This window comes from Nothobranchius furzeri, chromosome 1 (genome assembly GCF_043380555.1).
Source record: "Nothobranchius furzeri strain GRZ-AD chromosome 1, NfurGRZ-RIMD1, whole genome shotgun sequence".
Taxonomy (NCBI): domain Eukaryota; kingdom Metazoa; phylum Chordata; class Actinopteri; order Cyprinodontiformes; family Nothobranchiidae; genus Nothobranchius; species Nothobranchius furzeri.
In genome coordinates, this window is record NC_091741.1 from 69,658,948 (window position 1) to 69,669,103 (window position 10,156).

General features: G+C 39.3%; 1 protein-coding gene across 1 annotated transcript in view; it reads right to left on the minus strand.

Annotated features, from left to right (window-relative positions):
- The window catches only part of fat2 (FAT atypical cadherin 2), a 118,318-nt gene extending 108,840 nt beyond the window's left edge, over positions 1-9,478 (minus strand). The window contains exon 1 of the mRNA XM_015951953.3: positions 9,339-9,478. The gene's annotated coding sequence lies outside the window, so the exon portion shown is untranslated. The remainder of the gene's footprint in view (positions 1-9,338) is intronic.
- Between the last annotated feature and the right edge of the window lie 678 nt (positions 9,479-10,156).

Genomic DNA, 10,156 nt, shown 5'->3' on the forward strand with positions numbered 1-10,156 from the left:
GATAAATGACCCGCACTTGTATAGCACCTCTGAGAGTACGGACTCCAAAGCGCTTTACACTACAGTGTATCATTCATCCATTCACACACATATTCACAAACTGATGGTGATGAGCTACGAGGTCGCTACAGCTGCCCTAGGGCGCACTGACAGAGGCGAGGCTGCCGAGCACAGGTGCCACCGGTTCCTCCGACCAGGCGGGTTAAGTGTCTTGCCCAAGGACATAACAGCAGCATTATCTGTCTGAAGTCAGGATCGAACCTGCAACCTTCCGATTACTGGACAACCCGCTCAGCCTGTTGAGCTACTGTTGACCCCTAAATACAAATACAAACACACTAAATACAAACCACTCTGGAGTTGGTCTGGAACCATACCAAGACCACTTCTTCCAGTGGGTCTCTGTGGTGGTGCACTTGTTACCCCATACTGTGTTGACACCTGGACAAATGAATCAAACCAAAAGAAGAAAACAGACCAGGGTCTGATTTTACTGCAGATGCAAAAACATTATAAATAACCTTGTGGCATTAAGAAGCTGTCTATTACCGTGATGAAAACCAAAAGCTTTACTGGAGTTTATTCCACCAAGCTTACTGTCATCAGGTCTTTCTTTTCTGTTTTAATAAACAAACTGCTTCTAAACTTAAGCATTAGGCTATATCTCCCGCCAAGTCAGATCAAAAGAGGCTTTCCTCTAAATAACTTCACTTACTTTTTAGGAATGCATTTGCATAATTGCAGAGTTGAATTTCCTTCCAATCCTTTAGCAAACAACATCTTCCAGCTTTACACTGGTATGATGTGAGATGGTAATGAGTCTGTGTCAGGGTGTTAGGCCATGATGGATGGGGAGCCTCCACCCTGTGTCAGTCCATTAAGGGCTCACTTTTGTATTACGGTGAAAAAAGCCCACCACAAATCGGTTGACAGCAAATCACAAGAGATGTTTTCCTTTTCTCTTAAGATTTACACAGAGAATCAACCCCAAGATGTCACTTTGACAATTAGGAATTACAGGAAGTGGTTACAGCAGCTGGGACCGTTCAGATAAAAGGTTATGAGAAAAACTAACAAGTTTTCAGGAGTCTATAGATGGCATTTAGTCACACAGCCTCAAGATAAAACTAGTGAAGCAGCACATTAAAATGACAAATGGAAGATTTGTCAGATTTGAACATAATGTTGTTTAAATGCTTTTCCTTTGTTGGGTTTGGCTTTACATCTAGTTTTACCTGTAAATCTGAGCATCGTGTGGTTACGGTTGGCTGTGCAACAGTTTGCCTCTCAGAGAAAACAAAGACTCTAAAATCCTGATTAAACCGTGATATAAAACAAAGCCTTAGAGGGACGCATGTCACAATCTGAAATCTACAGAGAGTAGTTCACCTGAAACATATCAGGCATGTCCGATTATCAAATTCAATTCGATGTGTTAAATATTTAACCCTCTGGAGGCAGGTGTTGCAGATTTGCAATGTTAAAACCTACCTATGTACCTGGTTACTCCACAAACGTATTTCATGAACATTTTTTAACTCAGAAGTACCCCTGAAGGACTTAGTTGTTCGTCCTTTTATCAAAACTTATTTTGAGCCAGAGAGGGTTAACACAAGGTCCCCTTGTTGACCTTTGTGATTCAGTGTTAGAAAACTGCACTGATGCTTAAATGCCAGCTTGAGATAGATGGTGACTGAAACTATCATAGGTAATATGCTGAAATAAATAGTTTCCCTTCCCTTTAAGAAGTGTCTCTTTTTCAACATGCAATTACGACCAGGCGTTGTGTTTTTCTTTTTGCAGAGTAAGAGGTGGTCCTGGAGGGGCCTGGATCTGTTTTTTTTTCCTTTTATTTAAGAAGCTACCTGCTGCACTCTGATCTGCTCTCACTTTATGAGTGTTCCCTGGATGACTGTTATCCATCCTCAGGGACTATGACCTTTGGCATCCTTGCAAATGACACCAGTTAGTAGAAAATGTTGTAAAAAGTCCTGAATTGGCCTTTGTTAAAAGAACAGAAAAATCATGTTCAGGGTTTATTTTGCATTTATTCATTTTCCTGAAAAAGTGTCTCTAAATTGAAATCATGGTTTTGATGTTGATGTTTGTTTCTGCACAACAGCAAACGTTAAACTGGTCACACTGGTTGCTTCATCTGTCTAGCTTATCCCTATAAACTTTCACAGTTGGTGCCTTTGGAGAAGTGTAGTGTCACGCCAGACCACTTGGATTATGTTAGGGTGAGGTTAAGATGCTAACCCTTGTCTGGGATTGGGAAGGGCGCGGCTTCTAACCTAACCTTAATCATACCCAGAGCCTGAAATTTAACTGAAGCTTTGGGGTTGGCATGAGCTGAGCTTCTGCTGCTCTGGTCCAAAGGTACTTAACACTGTCAGGACCATAAAGACCTCTGATGAGAGCCTGCGACACACGTAACACATCTGTCTGACAAAAACCTCAAGCACTTAACATCTGGAACCCTACTTGTAAGCATCACCATGACTTTATTAAAATCCTGCACATTTAATCTAGTTTTCCCCACATTGTAGACTTAAGCCTGATTTATGCTTCTCCGTCAGCTCCGCAAGGGACAGACACGCACGGATTGACGGAAGTGTTTTGCTCTCATACTTCTCCGTCTCCTGGAGAGTGTTGCAAAGCAATTGCCCGGCAGGACAACAGAGGACGTAGCGCTGTTCTGTGGTATCCTGTCATGTATCGGTCCAAGATAGTGTGTTTATATTGTGTTTTTTGTGTATATAAGAGACTTTTAACAGGCACATATTTGTCTCTCATTCTCCCACCGCTTCATGCGCTCCCCACCTCTAAACCCATGTTTCCTGTCATTTCCGTCCACAAATAAAACGCTTGCTGCGCATCTTTTCACTCCTCCAGTCACGGGAGAATGAAATGTTCATATGTTTAGAGTTTTTTCGTGAGGTATTCTTCAAGCTTCTCCGTGTCTGCCGCTAGTTATCCTCGGCTCTCTTTGCAATGGCGGCGCTGTAAACAACAGCGGTGTCCTGACCAATCACAAGCTTGCGTAATCCGTCTCTTTCGACGGATGTTTAAAAAAGTGGGCTCGACTCCGTACGTACTTGCGTGCCTGCCGGAGCCCTACGCAAGGACGGATAATGGCGTTGCGTGTCTCCGCACTGACGCAGACGGAGAAGCATAAATCAGGCTTTAGGTGTCATGCTTTTTTCTTCTTCTGTGAAACTCTGCCTAAAGACCCACAACAGCGTGACACAATATACACAAAAGCCAATGAACTGAGCTGTGAAATTGAATATTTCAGAAAAACATAATCCAGATAAAGAAGTCTGACAGGTGCTTCATCATATCATCATCTCTAAAAACAGCACAGTGAAGTTTTCCACATGAATTTGTCAAGCTTGAGTCAAGCAGCCCATGCAGAATCCCTCAGGTGAAAGATTTCCAAAAGTAAAAATCAATAATAAAACTACATGATCTAAGCACTGTTTGATGATGCTCTAAGCAAAACCCAGTCACCACAATGTACACAATGCTAATCATAGTCTGAGCGATTGTTCATGTTCTGTGATTGCAACAGTATTAAATGAGCATCAGTACAAGTCAGCACATTTTGAAATGAGAGGGGAAAAAACTGAAATGTGATAATCAACCTCATTTGAAGGTAAAAAAGAAAATGATGATGTAACCATGTGGTTGATTTTAAAAATGGAAGCACAAAAAATAAAAGTAAAAGAAAGCAATGTTTTAACACGTAGGGGGAGCTGATGCTCACTTCTCAGGACTCTGGCTAAAGACAACCACGACTGTTTTCTCTTATAAAGACAGATTTGTTTTTTTTCATAAGGCCTCAAGTGTGAAGTTTATCATGTAACTTGTCTGTAATAGGAACTGTAAAATGGAAAATAAAGTGATAAATCCCTTTGAACATGTTCAAAACTAGAATTTGATTATATGAGAATATGAGCAGGTTTTCTGTAAAATCTATAAGCCAACCAGGGACGTGGACTTGAATTTTGAGGAGATGGTCAGGGGAGTCGACATGTCCCCCTCACCTTTTCATGGCTTTTGGATCCATTCCAACACATTCTCACACCCTAAGCGTCAGAAACAAACGCTTGGTCAGCCACCCTCCACGTCAGACCCCAAACGCCAATAGACCCCTTTTTCGTTACTTATGTGCGAAAAGGGTTTTTCCCTTTTCTGACTGCAGATCCCAATGCAGCGTAAAACTGACGTGATGAGATATCCGCTGATGCGGCACCGAACCAGCTCGTTTAACCGCACCTAAACCTTAACATTTCACTATTTATAACCTTCCCCTCTCCCTCACCCTCACCCTAACCTTAACCCTCTTGCTACCTGAAACGTTTCTCTCACTGTGATGAAGCGTTTGTTTCCCATGCATTCTGACTGTCAATTTTCGTATTTGCCGCCCAAGGGGAACGTTAGAACATACCATCTGGCGAGGGGGAGGTTACAAATACCCTCTACTTTTAACCTCCACCGTGGTAGTTGAAACCTCCCCCTCGTGTTGGCTCGGTCCAAACTCGACCAATGACGAGGCGGCTCCCGCCGTTCACTTCATAGAGACGGCTTTTAGAGCGATCGACACATCACTAACGTGTTCGCTAGCAAGATGGTTAAGGTTGGGATGGGGTGAGGGGAAGGTTAAATAAGAGGATAAGGTTAGGGTGAGGCACAATGAGCTTGTTTGGTGCCCTGGCTGCGGACATCCCATCGCGTCAGTGTAACACTGCATTGGGATCTGCAGTCAAGTAAGGGAAAAACCCCTTTTCGCATATAAGTAACGAAAAAGGGCACTTTTGGCGTCAGGGGTCTGACGTGGAGGGTGGCTGACCAAGCATTTGTTTTTGACGTGCTGGGAGTGAGTATGTGTTGTCCATTCATGATTTCTTCTCATTTCAAAGGTGGAGCCTTGAGCCCCCCACCCCTCCAACCACTGTGACCCTCTTATGATATACAAATGACTTCCTTGAGTGCCATTAGTCGGACGTTAAATAAAGCTTCAAATGACAAAGACGTTAACCTCCATATTTTTCAAGGCAGGCTCTAAATTGGAGTCTCCCAGAATCTGGAACCAGTGAACACTAGTTCCACCTCATTCTCACGCTTTCCAGAGTCGATATTGTTATCACAATTCGTTCCAGCACATGAACAGAACTGTTTTATATAGATAAACACATTTTCTCAAAGCTAACTGACAAACTGTCTCTGAACAAGATGCACATGGATGTTTTCAGATCTGTAAGGAGACATCATGAAATCAGTATATCTGACTATCAACAATGAACACCCTGCACCTGGAATCTAGGCTGATTCTTCACAATGCCAGTTATCATCCTGACCTCATCACACTTTAGCTGTATTTATGGGCATTCATACTTCTACAGAAATAAAATTACTCATGTCAACCAATCTAACCTAATCAAGAACCTGAGGGTTTGATAGAAAGGGATCAGCTTAAAATTGGATCAATTAAAAATGTAAACCCAAAGCATTTTTGAGAAATGATCCACCAAAGTTCATGCCAGATATTTTAACTGAAATCATCCTTGAGAAACGATGACTGTACTGTATATCCACTTTGGTCATGTCTTAAAAAGTTTTGCTATGCACAGTTTTTTAATGTTGCACAATCTGTAGAATTGAGTTTTAGCCATTTTGTATTTGTCAGTGAGTCAGTGTGGTAGACATTGTAAATGGGGTTGACTAAAAATGTTTTTGTACATCTAATAATTACTTTGACAGTTTCATTAAATTCATCTAGCTCAAATTATTTTTTTAAATAGATAAACAATGGTAACTCCTACAGTTAAAGACCAAATTCACATTTATTTCCTCACATATGGAGTGGTCTCTAGTATAAATTAATGCCTTGTGAGTTGATCTCTGTGGGGAAAAACAAAACAAAACAAAAACAACAAAAAACAACGCCCTTGTTTCAGGAAACATAACTTAGAGGGGAGCAGGAAACAGCAGGATTTGGATTCCTACTCATAATTATGTCCTGATATTTGGTCATCTTCCCTCTGATTAGCTAACTGTAACATGATTCTACCACTGATTCTGTTTTCTTTGTAACGCTGATGTTTTATCTCCACAAAAAAACACAAGCCTGAAGGAGTTCTGCTGTGTGGTGGAGTTGCTTATGCTAACTGTTAGCTTTTACCGAGACATGCTCTGCTCTCTCCATGATGCTAATTCAACAACAACCTTTTCTCTAGTAAACAAAGATGGGTGAGTCTATTGATGACAAACTTCTGTGGCTTTATCTGACCGGAGTGTTTCCCCATTTATTTTATGCAGGAAAATGGGTAGAAGAGCATTTTCACATTCAGGCTGCATGTGAAACTCACAGCAACTTTATTTCGAACTAACGTAAAAAAAAAAAACACTTTTTTATACAACACAACTCGACACAAAAGCAATCAAATAATAAAGTCCGAAAAGGAGTAGTTAGAAGTAAAACTTGTACAATCCTACCCCCTTCTCACTCATTCTTATTCAACTTATCTCCAAAACAAAATTTTAAAATTGAGAAACTTATCTATATAAAAATAACAATAATACAGAGAACAAATTAAACACACTCAACAATCAACTTCTTGTATAATTCAATTTAACCCAGCTCATCAACATAATCATCCAATATATGTTTTTGTAGCTCTTCTTAAATTGATTTAAATTCACACATTTTTTTCAAATCTTCACTCAAATTGTTCCATAATTCAACCCCACATATTGTTGTACACATACTCCTCTTTGTTGTCCGAACTCTGTTTTTTTTTTAAGTTTAATGCCCCTCTTAAATTGTACCCATCGTCTTGATCGTCAAACATTTCCTGTATATTACATGGAAGTAATTTATTTCTTGCCTTAAACATGATTACTGCGGTTTTAAACTTTATCAGATCAATACATTTTTACACTTGAAATTTTTAAAACTGTGTTGTTGTGTGTTACCTATATCCCACATTATATACTATCCTTATTGCTCCTTTTTGCAGTATGGATAGTGATTGCAGATTACTCAGGTATGTGTTTCCCTAAACTTCCACACAGTAGTTCAAGTATGGCATTACCAGTGATGAAAACAGAATATACAATGATTCTTGATTCAGTAAATGTCATGTTCTATAGTGTCAAATGCTTTTTTAAGATCAATAAAAAAAAAACATGTTTGTTTTTATCCATGCAATTTGTGACTTATTCTAATAATTCCATTAATGCAACCTGCTATTGTAATTCAAAGATTGAAGCTGTTTTCTCACACAGTGAGTAGCACTTAACATCATATGGATGACTCACAATCTGTAACTATTGAATATGTTGTTGTGGCCTATTTGAATTGGGTTGACTGCAAACCGTTTAGAGTTGTTGAAGCAAAGTCATGCCCATCTGCATCCTCCTTGGCCAGGCTGTGCTGGTGCAGGCCTTGGTTGATGCTAAGTGGCTTGGCTGACCTGCTTGGTCAGGTTTCAGGCACAAATCAGGTTTTGAGGATTACTTTATTAAATGCATCCTATAATACAAAAGGGTTTGGCAGTTTTTTTATTTTTTTATTTTTTATTTATTTTATTTTATTTTTTTACTTTTCAATGGTTAGTTAGCTTTATTTTATGACCAGTCAACCATGGAAACATTATTTTCTGGAGTTTGTCCTTTTGTTGGTCTTCAATGAAACACTTTTCTCCAACATTTTCTTTTCAAAAATTTTTTCTAAAAATACAATCTGTACTTTACATTTGTAATTGTTAGTTGTTGGTAAAAAAAATAATAATAATAATAAGATTTACGCAAACTGGCTCAAACACCACTGCTTTACTTACCTCTAAATATCATCTTTGATGTGTTCTTGCTGTGTTGAAATTCTAATTCCATCTTTTAGTTTTGCAGTCGCAAACGAAACATTGCAGGTAAATAAAACCTGTGTTTTAAAAAGAACTAAAAGATGCAATCTAAATATTATACTGCTCTGTCTTGAGACATAATTTTGTTTATGTGATTACTACATCTGCATGCTTTAAGGAGATTCTTTAAGCAAGAGCTAAACCTTTTAAAATCAAACTTGTTTAGGATTAGGCTCCTTGTAAACAATTATTGGACTTCCCCTGAGACATATCAGAGATTAGTTTTGAAGAACATACATATTTAATGTTTTAATTAAAAAAAAATTTTTTTTTAATTTTATTTTATTTTATTTTATTTTATTCTGGCACATGTCCATCATACCTGGAAGCTCAAACTGGGACATAATTAAAGGGTGTTCTTAGGGACAATATAACATGATCTTTGTGTGAAATGGACTGCTGTCTGCAGGGTCAGGTCATGCCAAGTGAAGGGTGAAGGCTAGAGCAGAGAGGCTGAGGATGCCCCTTTAAGTGAGGTGAACCCTCCGCATCCAATCTTGCAGCAAATACTGTAATTACAGTGAGGTCCAGAAATTTTTCAGCTGAACTTCCCGGTGGCAAAACTTCACTCATGCAGAGGTTCTGAAATGTGAGTGGTCGTAGATGGATGACACAAGGCTTGGTTAACAAAGCTGATTTTATGTTTAGTTTGCCCTAAACTCAAATATATTGTACTTAAAAAAATAAGGTTAAGGTTGGAAACATTTCTCTACCTGTTACTTTCATTTGTAACCAGACAGAGATAGTGGGACAATCCATCAGTTCAAGAACCCAGGCATGTTTAATTGCACAACATCCATCTCTTCTTTATGGCACTACTTCCATCCAGCTTAAACTCTGGACTATATCTAAACCGCTCCTAACAACCATGTTATCAGCCATTTATGACATGCAGCCTAAAACAATCAGCTCTCAGATAATTAAAATGTCTTAAGGCTACTCCAAATTAGACAAAACTTAGAAAATAAATACATTTATATACTTTTGCTGAAAATCTGACTCTAAAGTCTGAGTCTACACAAGTCATTATTTTTTAAACGTTTCCTTTAAAAGAAAAAATGTGTTTAATTACTTCAAACATCATGGGCTCTGCTGAGTGAAGTGACAATGTTCTGCTGCATGTTATCTTTTTTTTTATAAAACCAATAGAATTCACTTGATTTAAACAATTTAAGGTGTATACTTGATCATTTTACTTTCATATAGTTCTAGTTACTTTTTACAAACATTCCAAACTTCAGTGTAACCTAACAGTTTACCATCAAGTTTAGAAATTGTGATTAATAATGAAAAAGTTTTAAAGTACATCAACTCTGTTTATACATCCTCCAGGCTGTTTGGTGACACTGTGAGAATAAATAGTGGTGTTCTTCATCACAATCAACAACAGCGTGAAGCAAAAAAACTCACCTGAAGTCCAGATAGGTGACTCTTCAAGGAGTTTTTTCTGCCCCCCAACAGGTTAGAAAGTTAATAAATCCTCTAAGGACATGGTGAGAACCAACATAATTCCATAACAGTTTGCTGAGAAGTCCACCAGGAGGAGAACATGTGTGTAAGAACGCACAGACAGCTGCCGCTAACCTCGGTGCCATCAGAGGTGAAACACCTAAATGCTGTTGAAGCGCTTGAGCACTTCCTTAGGATTCCCATCTCCACCCACTTTTTAGACTGTCCCTCCTCCACACACACACACATCAACATACCAACACACACACACTCCCTCCATGTGCCCAGATTGTAGGGCTGCCTCCCTCCAACTTCTCTTGCCTGTGGCCTCAAGCCTTTGGGCCATGGCCAAATGAGCTTCTGTGTGTGTGTGTGTGTGTGTGTGTGTGTGTGTGTGTGTGTGTGTGTGTGTGTGTGTGTGTGTGTGTGTGTGTGTGTGTGTGGTGTGTGCATGCGTGCTTGCAGGCGTGTGTGTGCACATTTTGCCACTTTATATCTTCCCTGACCGAACTGTCATTATTTTTTGTTTGTTTTCATTTAATAAGTTTTTGGACAAAGTAACTTCAAAGTGATTTTGGGAAAGCATTAGGAAAGACACTGAAACACAACACAACATATGCTGAGAGAGAGTGAGATAGAGAGAGAGATAGAGAGAGAGAGAGAGAGAGAGAGAGAGAGAGAGAGAGAGAGAGAGAGAGAGAGAGAGAGAGAGAGAGAGAGAGAGAGAGAGAGAGAGAGAGAGAGAGAGAGAGATTTTGGTGTTGTTTGCTTGCCTTGTG